We start from the raw sequence: 16,089 nt of genomic DNA, 5'->3' as shown, positions 1-16,089 counted from the left end.
CGGAAATTCCGACCGTGTGTAGGCTCCATCGGACATTTTCTGTTGGAATTTCCGACAACAAACATTTGAGAGCTTGTTCTCAAATTTTACGACAACAAAATGCGTTCTCGTAAATTCAGAGCATGTGTAGACAATCCTGACGCACAAAATTCCACACATGCTCTGAATCAAGTACAAGACGGAATCGCTCGGTCTGGTAAAACTAGCGTTCGTAATGTAGATAGCACATTCGTCACGCTGTAACGGACTGAAAAGCGCGAATCGTCTCACTCACCAAACTTCTACTAACACGACTGGTATTGAACTTCCCTTTTCTAGTGCCGTCGTACGTGTTGTACGTCACCGCGTTCTTGACGGTTGGAATTTCCGACAACACGTGTCTATGCAAGACAAGTTTGAGCCAACATTACGTCGAAAAAAAAAATCCACAGTTTTCTTGGCGGAATTTCCGATCGTGTGTATGCGGCATTAGTGTCGCTGTCACATTGCTACTGGAACCTCCATTTGTCAATGTATATTGTTCTAGGGCACCACAGTGTCCATAGGAACAGATCCTAGTTTTATTCATAAGCGGTGCATAGGGCAAAAGAAGTTTATTATATTAATTAATACAGTAATATTATCTACTTTAGACCCGGGCCATAATAAAAAGACGGCCACCAGGTGGCTCTATAAATCCGGGAGGCCGTCTTTTTACGGCCTCGCGTCCTCCGGTCACTGGGGGGCGCGCGCGCATCCCCGAGATGCCGATGCGCGTGCCTGGTGGCCGCGATGTGCGCCAGGTACCCGCGATCGGCAATGACAGAGCAGGGACGTGGAGCTCTGTGTGTAAACACATAGCTCCACGTCCTGTCAGGGAGAGGAAACAGATGCTGTGTCCCTTGTACATAGGGACACAGTATCGGTCACCTCCCCAAGTCAGTCCCCTCCCCCCACAGTAAGAATCACTCCCAGGATACACATTTAACCCCTTCCTCGCCCCCTAGTGTTAACCCCTTCCCTGCCAGTCACATTTATACAGTAATCAATGCATTTTTATAGCACTGTTCGCTGTATTAATGTGAATGGTCCCAAAAATGTGTCAAAAGTGTCCCATGTGTCCGCCGCAATATCGCAGTCCTGACAAAATTCGCAGATCGCCGTATTACGAGTAAAAAAAAAAGAATAAAAAAAAAAGTCAGAATTCTATCCCCTATATTGTAGCCACTATAACTTTTGCGCAAACCAATCACTATACACGTATTGCGATTTTTTTTTTTACATAAAATATGTAGAATAGGTATCGGCCTAAACTGAGATTTTTTTTTATATTTTTTTTAAAAATGGGATATTTATTATAGCAAAAAGAAAAAAATATTGGGCTAGATTCAGGTAGCCGGGCGCATTGTTACGACGGCGTAGCGTATCGTATTTACGATACGCCGCCGTAAATCAGAGAGGCAAGTGCTGTATTCACAAAGCACTTGCCTCCTAAGTTACGGTAGCGTAGCGTAAATGGGGCCGGCGTAGGCGCGCCTAATTCAAAGGAGTATGAGGGGGGCGTGTTTTATGTAAATGGGTGGTGACCCGACGTGATTGACGTTTTTTTACGAACGGCGCATGCGCCGTCCGTGTACATATCCCAGTGTGCATTGCTCCAAAGTACGCCGCAAGGACGTATTGGTTTTGACGTGAACGTAAATTACGTCCAGCCCTATTCGCGAGCGACTTACGCAAACGACGTAAAAAATTCAAAATGCGACGCGGGAACGACGTCCATACTTAACATTGCGTACGCCTCATAGAAGCAGGAGCAACGTTACGCCAGAAAAGCCTTACGCAAACGACGTAAAAAAATTCCGCCGGGCGCGCGTACGTTTGTGAATCGGCGTATCTAAGTCATTTGCATGATCTACGCCGAAAACGACAGAAGCGCCACCTAGCGGCCAGTGTAAATATGCACCCTAAGATACGACGGTGTAAGAGACTTACGCCAGTCGGATCTTAGGCTAATTGCGGCGTATCTTGCTTTCTGAATACAGAAAGAAGATACGCCGGCGCAGCTTTGAATTTACGCGGCGTATCTATAGATACGCCGGCGTAAATCCTTGCTGAATCTAGCCCATTGTGTTTTTTTTTTCAAAATTGTCGCTCTTTTTTTGTTAATAGCGCAAAAAATAAAAACCGCAGAGGTGATCAAATATCACCAAAAGAAAGCTCTATTTGTGGGAAAAAAAGGACGTCAATTTTGTTTGGGAGGCACGTCACACGACCGCGCAATTTTTATTTAAAGCGACGCAGTGATGAAAGCTGACATTTCGCCTGGGCAGGAAGGGGGTATATGTGCCGAGTAAGCAAGTGGTTAAAAGATGATTTGTGTATTGCGAACATCTTCACATTTTTTTTTGCACAGGCATACTTGTGTACAATTATTTCCTTAGTATCTTTTCTCCCATAGTTCTGTTGTTATAGGATCGCACATGCCATTGATAAGGGTCCACAAGTATCAGTGCACCATTGCTCTGGAATCTTTCATTGTTGTTGTGCCATTATTGTTTTAATAGTCTTATATGCCATTGCCCTAAAACCCAAAATGTGTCATTGTCCTAAGATATAAAATGCCAGTATATTTTTGTTACCTTCATGAGTGACAAAAGCTTTGTGTAATGTAAAGGAGCAGCAATCAGGTATAGTCAAAGGCAGCATGCATATGATAGAAAAAATACTTACTGTGGGTTCAGACACTTTACTGACCACATGTCTTTCTAATCTTTCTTCCCCTATACCTGGGAGAAGAACAATAAGTCAGTATTTTATCCATTTTTACTAAAATCATGACATTCTAATAATGCTGAGCCATAAAATAATTTCACATTATCTTTTCTTACAAAGACGGTCATGCCATTAACAACTTGTAATACAATAATTATTGACATGAGACCAAGTAGAGTCCTGCAGGACTGTTACCCCATATTACCCAGCCTGTGACTACATAAGGTTTAAGCTGCTAAATAAAATCATTCAACTTCCTCTGAAGCTCTCCACCAAGCCCTCCTGCCATAAATGACAGGCAGGTGAAGGGACTGGTGTTTCCATAGTGAGAAGGTTGGATTTTAGTTCTTGGCTGTGTCCAAAAGTAATAAAATCTCCACACTACTGAGTTCTGCTTCCTTCACCATGAAGGTATGAATGAATGAATGAATGAAAAACTTATAAAGCGCGGCGCATGCGAACTGAATCGCTTCTGGGCGCTAGTTGTTCGTGTCTCATGACATCAAAAGAGCAGAGTTTTGATTCGTCTTCTGAAAGTCAGGTGGTTTTCCTCCAACCGAATTCTGGTTGGTAAAGCGTTCCATAGTCTAGGACCCTGAAAAGCAAACCTTCTTTCTCCTTTGGACTTGAATTTGGTTTTTGGTACCCTGACCAGATTTTGGTCGGTGGATCGCAGAACGCGATTCGAATTGTGAGGTTCTATCTTGTCGCAAAGATATTGCGGAGCCTTCCCATGGATGCACTTATGTGTCAGGCAGAGTGCTTTAAATGCAATTCTGTCTTTTACTGGCAGCCAGTGAAGGGTTCTCAACGAAGGTGAGATTGATTCCCATTTTTTTTTCCCAGTCACCAGTCTGGCGGCCGTATTCTGAACGACTTGCAGACGGGAGATTTGGTACTTTGGGAGTCCGAGGTACAGGGCGTTAGCATAGTCCAGTCTGGAATTCACGATTGTTCCCACCACGACTGCTACGTCTTCTTTGGGGATAAATGGAATAAGTCTGCGTAGTAGGCGCAACAGATGGTGCGCTCCGCTGACTACTGACCCTATTTGTGCGTCCATTGTCATGAAGGTGTCGAAGATGACCCCGAGACTTTTGACTTTGGAGCTAGGGGTGATGATTTGGCCCAGAATGGGCGGGGGTGTCCAGGTTGTTGCCAGTTGACTCTTTCGGCTGGCGTGAAACATAAGAAGTTCTGTTTTTGAACTGTTGAGTTTAAGATAACTCTTAGTCATCCAGTTTTCTATCAAAGAGAGACATTTCTCTAAACTGAGATGATGATCCTTTTTGTTGCAGATGCGAAAATACAGTTGCGTATCGTCTGCATAAGAGTGATAGAGTAGTTCTTGGCTACTGATAATATCAAAGAGAGGGCGAAGATAGATGTTGAAAAGCACCGGTGACAGGGGGGATCCTTGGGGGACTCCACATGACACCGTGCGCTTTTCCGACGTGAAACAACCCAATTTAACTGTTTGTGATCGGTTTTCAAGAAAGGAAGAAAACCATGGTAAATCACCTTCTGCGACTTCTGCTACCTTGGCTAGTCGCATCAGTAACAGTTTGTGGTCTACCGTGTCAAAGGCTGCGCTTAGGTCCAGCAGAACCAGGAGACAAGATTCTCCTTCGTCTGCGGCCTCGAGGGCATCGTCCCATATTTTGAGTAAGGCCGTTTCTGTCCCGTGTCCGGGACGGAAGCCTGATTGTAATGGATCCAGTAGATTGTGGGTATCTAGATGCTGTTGCAGCTGTTGTACCACTACTTTCTCCATTATCTTGGAGAGAACATTTAGGCCTGTTATGGGACGGCGGTGAGTTGGGTCCTTGGGATTCAGGTTAGGTTTTTTCAAGATGGGCTGGATTGTGCCCTCTTTCAACAGGGATGGCACTGTGCCTTCCTTAAATGACTGGTTTATAAGCTGTGTGATGGGTGGTGCCAGGATGTCGGCACATTCCTTCAGCAGTTTGGTGGGGATGATATCATTGGGCGATGTGCTGTTCCGCAAAGCACCAATGATATTTTTTGTGGTATCGATGGAGATCGGTTCCAGAGTGAACTTTGTTGATTGTAGAGCGTTTCTGTGGGTGTTTTGTGGTTGATTGACGGTGGGGTTGAGGGGGGTATTGTTTTGCATGATGCTTTCCCGGATTCTTTCAATTTTGTTGATGAAGAAATCCGATAGTTCATTGCAGAACTCTTGGGTGTCTGAGTTGGGGACTTCAAGACATCCTGGATTCATGGTCTGGGTATCCAGCATTGATGGTGAAATTCCGTCATTATGGACATGGAAGGACCAAGAAAGAGAACCCAAGAGATTTAAAAAAAACAATTGGTTAATTAGCTTGCCAGAATGGCAGTACAGTAAAACCTTGGTTTGAGAGTAACTTGGTTTGAGATGGATTTGCAGGACAAGCTAAATTTTTTAATACATTTTGACTTGATATACAAGCGATGTCTTGATATAAGAGTAGTGTCATGTCACAACTGAGTATAAAAGAGAAGAAAGGCACCTCTAAGTGTAGCAATACGGTTACATTTAATGAAGGTACAACATTTAGCAACATATTGATACACTTAAGCCCTGTACTTAAGCCCTGTCAGGAAAAAAAACGTTGGTTTTCCTGATGGGATTCCGGCAAGCTAGCCTTGCCTAGCCCTGTGTACACACGGCCATTCAAAAGAACCGCCGTTCTTTTGAATGGCAAGAACGCGGTGACGTCATCGTCTACGACGAGCCTGCATTTGTCACATTCGATGCCGTCGCCGCCATCTTGCTACACCCTACACGTCCCTTGTATGCTACCGCGCATGCGTCAAAGTGTCTTTGCGCATGCACGGGTTTACCTGGGACAGGTAAGTATACACACAAACGACTTTCTCTGCAGTAAACACTCTGTCGAGAATCCAGACGAGAAACTAGAGAGCAGGTTCTCTATTTTTCTCGTCGGGATTCCCAGCAGCTTTCTTGCCGAGAAAAACGCGTGTGTGTGTACGAGGCTTTAGAGGTGCCTCTCTTTTATTTTATACTATGTAGTTCCTTGCTAGATTTTGCATCTAATCCACGTGTGGAGGCATGTGGGAGACTCCCAAAATGTATGGTGGAATGTGCTCTGGTCTGATAAGACTAAAATTTTACTTTTTGGCCATCAAAGAAAACGCTATGTCTGGCACAAACCCAACACATCACATCACCCAAAGAACACCATCATGCTGTGGGGATGTTTTTCAGCAGTCGGGACTGGTAAACTGGTCAGAGTTGAGGGAAAGATGGATGGTGCTAAATACAGGGATATTCTTGAGCAAAACCTGTACCACTCTGTGTGCGATTTGTGCGACGGAGGTTCAACATCCAGCAGGACCATGACCCCAAACCCACTGCTAAAGCAACACTTGAGTGGTTTAAGGGGAAATATGTAAATGTGTCGGAACGGTATAGTCAAAGCCCAGACCTCAATCCAATAGAAAATCTGTGGTCAGACTTAAGGCCCCGTACACACGACCTGATCTATCCGCTGGGATTTATCCGCGGATCAGTTCCAGCAGATAGATCCGGTCGTGTGTAGGCCCGAGCGGACATTTTCCAGCGGATAAAAATCCAGCCGACGGATTTCCAGCGGATAAAATTTTTGTAGCATGCTACAAAATCTATCCGCTGGAATCTTGTCCGTCTGACTTATCCGGTCATCTGTACAGACTCACCGGATTAGTCCGTCCGATCACCATCCCTTGCATGCGTCGGAATGATTAGACGCATGCGTGGAAGTATTTACTTTCTAGCGTCGCGCACGTCGCCGCGTTATCGTCACAGCGACGGCGCGGATACGTCACCGCGGATGTTTTCCGCGCGGATTCTGATCCGATGGTGTGTACAGCCATCGAATCTAAATCCGGAGGAGAAATGTCCGATGGAAACGGTCCGGCGGACCGTTTCCATCGGATATCCCCTCGTCTGTACGAGGCCTTAAAGATTGCTGTTCACAAGCGCAAACCATCTAACTTGAAGGAGCTGGAGCAGTTTTGCAAGGAGAAATGGCCATAAATCCCAGTGGTAAGATGTGGCAAGCTCATAGAGACTTATCCAAAGCGACTTGGAGCTGTGATAGCCGTAAAAGGTGTCTCTACAAAGTATTGACTTTAGGGGGGGTGAATAGTTATGCACATTGACTTTTTCTGTTATTTTGTCCTATTTGTTGTTTGCTTCACAATAATAAAACAAAATCTTCAAAGTTGTGGGCATGTTCTGTAAATTAAATGACGCAAATCCTCAAACAATCCATGTTAATTCCAGGTTATGAGGCAACAAAACCCGAAAAATGCCAAGAGGGGTGAATACTTTTGCAAGGCACTGTATGTAAAAATACATTTACTGGTTTTGATAGTGGCAAATTACAAATTATATTGCTAATTCCTTATAAAAACTGTCAATTCAGCAATAGACCAGCCTCTATATACAAAGTAAATACATCTGCACATTTTTAACCACTTGGGATCTGCGTTATGGACGAAAGACGTCCACAGCGCGGCTCTCAAGTGCAGAGTGGACGTCCTCTTGTTTACATTCCCTGTGTGCGCCACTGGGGGTGCGCAGCGGGGAAACACTGTGCCCGGCGCATCGCTGGGAAGCTGATGCGTGTGCCTGGCGGCCGCGATGTCCGCCAGGTACCCACGATCGGCCGTGACATCAGGGAAGTGCTGTTAGGGAGAGAGGAGACCGATGCTGTGTCCCTTGTACATAGGGACACAGCATCGGTCACCTCCCCCAGTCAGTCCCCTCCCCCCACACAGTTAGAACACACCCAGGATACACATTTAACCCCTTCCTCACCCCCTAGTGTTAACCCCTTCACTGCCAGTCACATTTATACAGTAATTAGTGCATTTTTATAGCACTGATCGCTGTATAAATGTGAATCGTCCCAAAATTGTGTCAAAAGTGTCCGATACGTCTGCCGCAATATCGCAGGCCTGACAAAAAAATCGCAGATCGCCACCATTACTAGTAAAACAAAATAAAAATCATAAATCTATCCCCTATTTTGTAGGCGCTATAACTTTTGCGCAAACCAATCAATATACGCTTATTGCGATTTTTTTAAACAAAAATATGTAGAAGAATACGTATCGGCCTAAACCGAGGGAAATTTTTTTTTTTTTTTAAATTGGGATATTATTATAACAAAAAGTATAAAATATTGTGTTATTTTTCTAAATTTTCTGTCTTTTTATGTTTATAGCGCAAAAAATTAAAATCGCAGAGATGATGAAATACCACCAAAAGAAAGCTCTCTTAGTGGGAAATAAATGATAGAAATATAATTTGGGTACAGTGTTGTATGACCGCGCAATTGTCATTCAAAATGCGTCAGCGCTGAAAATTGGTCTGGGCACGAAGGGGGTTTAAGTGCCCAGTAATGAAGTGGTTAAGAGGTTAAAGCATGTAACGTGATTTAGGGCCTGCACAAAAGAATGCAAACATACATTATATCAATCAGACCAAACATGGCACCTATTCGGAGGTGGGGGTTACAAGATGGCAGAACGGAGAGACAAAATCAGCAGGGTGGAAAGCAACTTGTCCACATTTACAGCACTGCAGTGATTGGGTTACTTCAGGTTATTATCCGACAATCACTCATTCTGTAAATCCAGAGCCGCATCCCTCATCTTCTAATGGGGTAGACGTCGGCCTGGCTATTTTAAGAAACAAATTCTGAATGCCTGAGGACATATGGACACCTGCCTCCCTCACTCTGGGGTCTCCGACACAGGGATCAAGAGCAGGGCGCGATCATGTTGGACAGCGCAAAGAATTCCTGCACAAGGCATGCCTACTGAATGAGCTATAAAAACATGTGCATGTGCTATGATATACAGTATAGGGGGTGATTTACTAAAGGCAAATAGGCTGTTTACTATGCTAGTGAATTTGTATTTTTTTATTTCCTTACATGTGATTGGGTATTCTTTGCAAAGTGAATTTTAACCACATTTACTAGACAAAGGGAAAATTCCCTTGCAATGTGCAAATTTCCTTGCCAAGTGAACAGCCTATTTGCCTTTAGTCTATCAACCCCATAGTCACAAAATAGAAAAAGGGCCTTATGCCGCGTACACACGATAATTTTTCAGCATGAAAAAAAAAAACTTTGTTTTTCCAACTTCATCATTAAACCGACGTAGCCCACACACCATTGTTTTTAAAAATTGTTCTAGCAAAGCGCGGTGACGTACAACACGTACGACGACACTATAAAGGGGAAGTTCTATGCGGATGGTGCCACCCTTTGGGCTGCTTTAGCTGATTCCGTGTTAGTAAAAGACGATTCTCGCTTTTTTGTCTGTTACAGCGTGATGAATGTGCTTACTCCATTATGAACGGTAGTTTTACCAGAACGAGCGCTCCCGTCTCATAACTTGCTTCTGGGCATGCGCAGGTTTTTTAAGTCGTTTTAGCCCACACACGATCCTTTTTTACAACCCAAAAAACGACATAGTTTAAAACGACGTTAAAAAATATAGCATGTTCGATTTTTTTTTTTGTCGTTTTTTAGAACCTGAAAAATGATGTGTAGCCCACACACCATCATTTTAAATGAGGTTTTTGAAAAACAACGTTTTTTTCATGCTGAAAAATGATCGTGTGTACGCGCCATTAATCCCTGTCTGACTTTTACTGAATCAGAGCACATGTCCAGTGTCCCAGAAGACGGTGCTCTGAGTTTGTACACGTTTCTCTGTTGTGCTTTGTTCAAGGGCCCCAACTTTGCTGACCAACAGTTTTTTCATCAATCACTGGCCAGTGGGATAAAATAGGGACTGTTATAGCAAGTTAGGACTGTCTTTATACTGTATACTGTTGCTAGGTAAATGCAGTTCAGTTTTGTTAAATACTGTTAAGCCTTGTACACACGCTCGTTTTACTCGGCAAGAACCAGCAAGACAACTGCTGGCAGAGCTTTCTTGCCGAGTAAACCGAGCGTGTGTACGACAAGAAAACTGCCCAGAATCTAGACGAGAAAAATAGAGAACCTGCTCTCTATTTTCTCGTCGTGAGATTCTCTGCAGTTTTCCTGCCGAGAAACCCGAGAGTGTGTATACTTACCTGGTCGCAGTGGAAACCCGCGCATGCTCGAAATGACTTTGACGCATGCGCGGTAGCTTCCTAGGCATAGGTAGGGTGCAGCAAGATCGGCGACAGCATCAAATGTGACGAGTGCATGCACATCGTACACGATGACATCACCGCGTTCTTGCCTTTCAATAGAACCGCGGTTCTTTTGAATGGAGTGTCTGTACACTCGGGCGGCAAGAGATTCTTGCCAAGAATCTTGTCAGGAAAAACAAATTTTTTTTCCTGACGAGATTCTGGCCCGTGTGTACGAGGCTTCAGACCTAATACAGTAGGTGTTTAAACAACCCCCCGCCCCCCTCCCTGCTGGATCCGTACTTACCCTATCCATGGTCAAGGCTTCCCCTCCTTCTCGGTCACCGTGAAGTCCATGCACAGCAGATGGGCAAAGCAGTAGGAGAGCAGCCAGGTGGACAGAGCCAGGCCGGGGCACGCTCCAACTACAGAAATCGCCATCTTTCTTCTCCCAGCTCAGGCTGCGAGGCAACTCTGCCTCTGCACGTCACCATCAAAGACTGCACGCTCATTGGATACCGCCAGCTCCTCCTCCACTCCTCTACTCCTCCTTTCCGCTCCAACCTCCGCTGTACACATAACACAAGTGGGTGGGTTTGGAGTGCAGTGCTCTGCGTCCCAAGCTCACACTTTTTTGAAGCAAATTAGAGCCTCAGGCTCTAATCATGTGCTTCTGAACCCCCCCCCCTTTGAAATCCATGCGTTTGGCGCCCTGCATGTGGATTAGGGGGCCGGGCGCATGGATCGGGACCTGCGCCTCTAATGAGCGGGCCACCACTGCATATTGATAACCTTTTGATTGTATCTTAGGCGCAAATATAAAACATACCTCAAAGGGTACCATTTATGTAATCCTTACTTACTAAGGTGTACTTATGCTTAGATTTTCTTTCTTCTTATTCTTCTTAAAACACTTAATATTTGAATAAATTGGATTGGATGAGATTGGAATTTTTTATTTTTTTTTGCTTGGCCTACATTGGAGCTCATCTGACGTCAGTTAGAATTCTAACTAAATGCTATACTAATACTTAGTATTTTTAAAGCATGTACTAAAATTAAACAGTCAACAGGTGGTTGGTTATATAGCTTCTTGGAGGTTTATTGTTTCAGGAAATTGCCCAGTGGTCTACACAGGGAGGAAATCTTTCCATAATGGCCCCACCAGACTCCAACACACATCCCCCGTCATCAACCCAGGAGGGCTCTTGGGGCCCATTCAGAACTGTGTGCTGTGATAAAATGAGGCCCATTACGCCATGCGGTGCACGATGCATTGCAGTATACCTACTTTAGAATAGCACCAACATTTACGGCTACAGTAGGAGGCAATGCACATGCCACATATTGTTATGTGCTGCAATAAATAAAGACTCATGTCCATTTTTTGTACATCAGGGTGAAAACTATGTGAAAATTAATGTGCTTCCTAACTTAAAAACCTAGCAAAACGGACCTTCACGTAAAAGTTCCCCCATAATCTTCATCCAACTTCAACCCCCCCCCCCCCCCCCAGTCTATTAGGCAATCACGGCTTATTTTTGGAGGAGTGAGTACTTTTTATTTAGTGGTACTTACTCCCACCTTATTCCTCATCTAGATGAAGATGGGGTCACCTCTTTGCAACCCCCACCTGCAGCCCACTAGGATAACGTCTCACATCCCAAAAGACTACAGGACCAGCAGCCCGCCATCTCGCCAAGATGGCGGTGTGGAGGATCTGAAGCCATGAGAATTGATTGTGTGGAAGCAAGCACTGGGCTTTGTAGGCTGGTGGGTACCTTTTCCAAAAATATGAAGCTACAGTATTTGTAGCTCCTGATTTTTAATTTTCACACGCTCTGTAAAGTTCCTTTTTAATGCACAAAAATAAGTTGCATTCGTTTACGTGCTTTACCACATCACATAGGAGTTGATTTACTAAAGGCAAATAGACTGTGCAAATTGCAAGGTGAGCTTAGTCAATAGGGTAAAGCTTCACTTTGCAAAGAGTATCAAGAAAAAGAGCTGCTGACCTGAGGTGGAATATCTCGTAGAGTGTCAGCCCCGGCCCGCCTCCGTGGGAAACTTGTAAGAAAAGGAATGGCTGCAAATCCAGGAATTCACATTGCCTTTTATTGTTCAAAGTGATAACACCAAAGACACCAACAGGAGGTTACGTAGACACGTTTCTGTTAGCATACAAGGTTTGTATTTAATGAGCAACAACCACTATATGTCATTGCTGTGTGCCTACTACATTGTATGATCACTAGATGGCAGTGTTACGTTTGTGAGTTCATGTTTTGTCTATGCCTTATAAGTAATAAAAGAGTTCCTGCTCCTGACGCAGTTTTTCCAGAGAACCAACAGACTGTCTGCCTGTACTTTGTCTAGCCCCAAAAGATTATATCTAACAGTTTCACACAAACATCTTGTGCTTAATCATTACCAAAGAGTGCAAAGAGTACCCAATCACATGCAAGGAAAATCTAAAAACAGCATTTTTGCTTGCACATGATTGGATGATGGAAGTCAGCACAGCATTTGCTCATATACTAAGCTCTGGAGCAACTGCACTTGCAGAGTGCACAGTCGATTTGCCTTTAGTAAATCAACCCAATAGTGTAAATGGACCCTTACATTTTCAGGAAGAAGAGTAAAGCGGAGGTTCTGTGGGAAAACGTTTTTTTTTTTAAACACTATTCTGCTGCTTTTACTATAGTATTTCTTTTACTCACATGTCCCGTTTTAGCAGCCGCCGCCAGGATCCTCTTTTCCCATAAAAGAATATTTTATAAAATATAGTGATGGACATTGCCATCTTAATTGTGGGCACTCTGAAGCCCTCCTGTTCTTTCTTCCGGGATGCGGCGAATGCTGATCTCCCAGCATTCACTGCGTAATCCCGCGCGTGCGCAGTGTCGACGGCGAGCCGCGCCGTCAACACTGCAGAGTTGCTATCACAACGGTCGGCGGCGTCCTGAAAAGGACACGCCCCGCTGTGATAATTATAATAGGGGAAGATGTATCCGCCCTCCCTCATCATATGACGCGCTTTGCGAGTCATATGACCCGCTTCCCGCGTCACATGACAGCCTAGCTAGCGCGAGACTACGGCGCCTAGCTATTTGAGATGGCCTGCACGTCACTCACAGGAGAACACACAGTCAGCTCCCAGAATGCAAAGAGCCGTCTGGGAATATAGCGACACGCCCACTCCCCGCTGGGCTGAAAACCAGGAAGTAGAGGAGATAAGAGGTAAGGGAGCACTTTAAAAAAAAAAATTCAATGCTATCATCCGTAAATAGGGTTAAAGCTAGCAATGCTGAAAACTTAATTTTGAGGGTGAACCTCCGCTTTAAAGGTTTATTTCACTTCATCTGTTTCGTTACCAAATGATAGGAAGGCTTTATTAAATGCTTGCCACCTCCGGTATTAGGCTAACATTTTGTCACTTTACCAAGTAGTGTCAGTATATTGCCTTAAAGGGGCTGTAAAGGTTTGTTTTTTATTTTCTGAATAGGTTCCTTTAAGCTAGTGAATTGTTAGTTGAACACAGCATCTCCCGGCAGGGATGTAGTCCAAAGGAAGGGGGCGAGCACGCTGACTAACCCCCATCCAGAACGGCTTGGATGATGGGGGAAAGCTTACTGAGGAGGAACGGGAAGTGAGAAATTCAGACAAAGAAAAAAAAACATTTAGAAGGGAAATCGAAGGAAAAGGTAAGTGAACTGAGGAGGAACAGGAAGTGAGAAATTCAGACAAAGAAAAAAAACATTTAGAAGGGAAATCGAAGGAAAAGGTAAGTGAACCAACAATGCACTAGGTTAAAGGAACGTAACCTATTAAGAAAATACCTATTAAGAAAATAAAAAAACGAACCTTTACAACCCCTTTAACCTCCCTGGCGGTATGATTCTTTCAGAAAAAAGGTGCTGAAACCATTATTTGCAAGGAAATTTGGCGTTTTATACTGTAGGCCTGTAATTCTTAGGAATAACTCACTTAAATCTGTCCGAACAAGAGTCTAGTAGGCATCCCGGGTAAGAATTTTTTTTAAAAACAAAATTATAAATTATAATATAATAAATAATTATAAATAATTATAACAAATAATAATATAATTATAATAAAAATTATTCAATATTGTAATCAACTCAAAATCACTGAAATTTGCTCAGTTGCCGAATTGTCGCTGTCATTACTTTTATTTTTTTATGACGAATTTCCCCACAAATCGCTATCGCACAATTCTGCAAGTGATTATAATTTATTATCGCTGTTTTCTAGCTGCTCTAAAACCATTTTTGACATAAAGGGACATTTTTGGTTGCTATGGACAATCTACAGTTTGCAGGCAGAAAGAACAGTTTTTATTATATAAAAGTACATGTAGGGCACTGGGCAGACCACTAGGGACAAGGGGGGAGTGTATTTTTTACATACAGTACTGTAATCTATAAGATTACAGTATACTGTATGTAATGTGTTTGTTTACTTTTTTGAATTTGGCGCCGTTCTCCGCCCCGTGCGTCGTAATGTCGCAGGGAATGGAGATCGGCAGCACAGGAGGACACTGTGTGAATCGAGCGAGGTCCCGCTCGCTCAAACACAGCGCGGTGGCATCCCTGGATCCAGGGACAAGGTAAGTAAACCATGCCTGTGGATCCAGCGAGGCGAGCCCGGGTCTGACTCGGGGTTACCGATCCTAGCACAAAAATCTAACCCAGAGTCAGACTCGGGAATACCACCAGGGGGGTTAATCCTATTGTGACTAAAGTTCATTGATGCTTACATATTCAAACCACATTTGGGCTTCATATACACGGGACGTTGTTCAACCTCTCGTGAACGATTGAACTTGACAGCTAGAAACCGGCATCTAAAAACGTCCGCATTTACATGCCGCATTTAGCCTAGAAGCGTTTGAAAAAAAAAAACGAAACGCTGCTAAACGCGAGTTGCCGCGTTTAGCTGCGTTTGGTGCTTGAAATGCCTCTAAACACAGATTCTGAATGCCTTTTTTTGGGTTCCAGAAAAAGCCTCTAAACTCAACTGCCTAGAAACGACTATATACGACCCTGTGTATATGTACTGATAAGATAACATAGAGGAGAGTTCAGGATCAGGAGCAGTTGGAAAAAAATGCCCAACTGCTCCTAAATGTCCGTTTACCAACAGAGCAGTGTACACGAGGCCTTCGAACTATCAGGATGCTTCAGCTGACTTGATTAAAACTCTACAACACATTTTTCAGTTTGATACTGGTGTCTGAGAACTAAGAGCAGATGGGATGTGCGCTTTAAGAGTGGAAGAACATCACTGGAAGATCACAAGAGATCAGGAAAACCTTCAACTAGCTCAACCCCTAAAAATTACGAAGCAACTTGTGCTTGAGACGCTTCGAAAAGAAGACATCCAGGACACATTCCAGAAGTGGCAGGAACGCTGGGAGCGCGGTATTGCTGTGCAAGGGGACTATTTTAAGGGTGATAGTGTGAAAATGTAGATAAATAAAGTACTTTCATGTAAATAAAGCTAGTCTCAAAACTTTTTGATGGCACCTTGTATATATCTGGGGGATTTACTAAAACTGCCAGAACCAGAATCTGGTGCAGCTGTGCATGGTGGCCAATCAGCTTCTAACTTCACCTTGTTCAATTAAGCTTTGACAATCAAACGTGGAATCTTATTGGTTTCTATACAGAGCTAAACCAGATTTTGCACTCTCCAGATTTAGTAAATCAACCCTAATTTATTGTGTCTTATAACTGATGTATGAGCCAAGTTAAGTTTATAGGCTCTTGGCTATTAAGCATTGAAGTGAACCACACTTACACTTTATATCTTGTCTCGTTTATATTATTGTACTTATATCGTTCCTGTGATAGTGACGGTAAACAATAACAGCTACGCATCTCTTAGCTGTTACTGTTCATTGTCATAAAGAAATATGAACGGCAATAAACTGCAGTGTTATGTCTTTATCATTTTCACAACAAAATAAAGCAGTGCAGTGCTATATGGATATGTTGACTGTGCAGGCCAATGTAGAACTGGCTGAAGGAGCCTGAGTGCCCATTCCAGAGTCCCACGCCGGGCAGAGTGCTGCCCACATTGACTGATTCTGAGAAAGGTCAAAGCTTCATAGATGAAATTCCCGGACCTTCTCGGCACAATAGGCAACCATATTCAGACTCCCTCAAAAA

At 43.7% G+C, this 16,089-nt stretch overlaps 1 protein-coding gene across 1 annotated transcript in view; it reads right to left on the bottom strand.

The window, feature by feature from the left end:
- Positions 1–16,089, bottom strand: part of PRX (periaxin) — a 67,469-nt gene that overhangs the window by 24,105 nt on the left and 27,275 nt on the right. Inside the window, exon 2 of the mRNA XM_040323165.1 lies at positions 2,710–2,765. The gene's annotated coding sequence lies outside the window, so the exon portion shown is untranslated. The remainder of the gene's footprint in view (positions 1–2,709; positions 2,766–16,089) is intronic.

The sequence above is a fragment of the Rana temporaria genome, chromosome 9, assembly GCF_905171775.1.
Source record: "Rana temporaria chromosome 9, aRanTem1.1, whole genome shotgun sequence".
In the NCBI taxonomy this organism is placed as follows: Eukaryota; Metazoa; Chordata; class Amphibia; order Anura; family Ranidae; genus Rana; species Rana temporaria.
The sequence above is the reverse complement of the archived record's forward strand: the minus strand, read 5'-3'. Positions and strand labels throughout refer to the sequence as shown.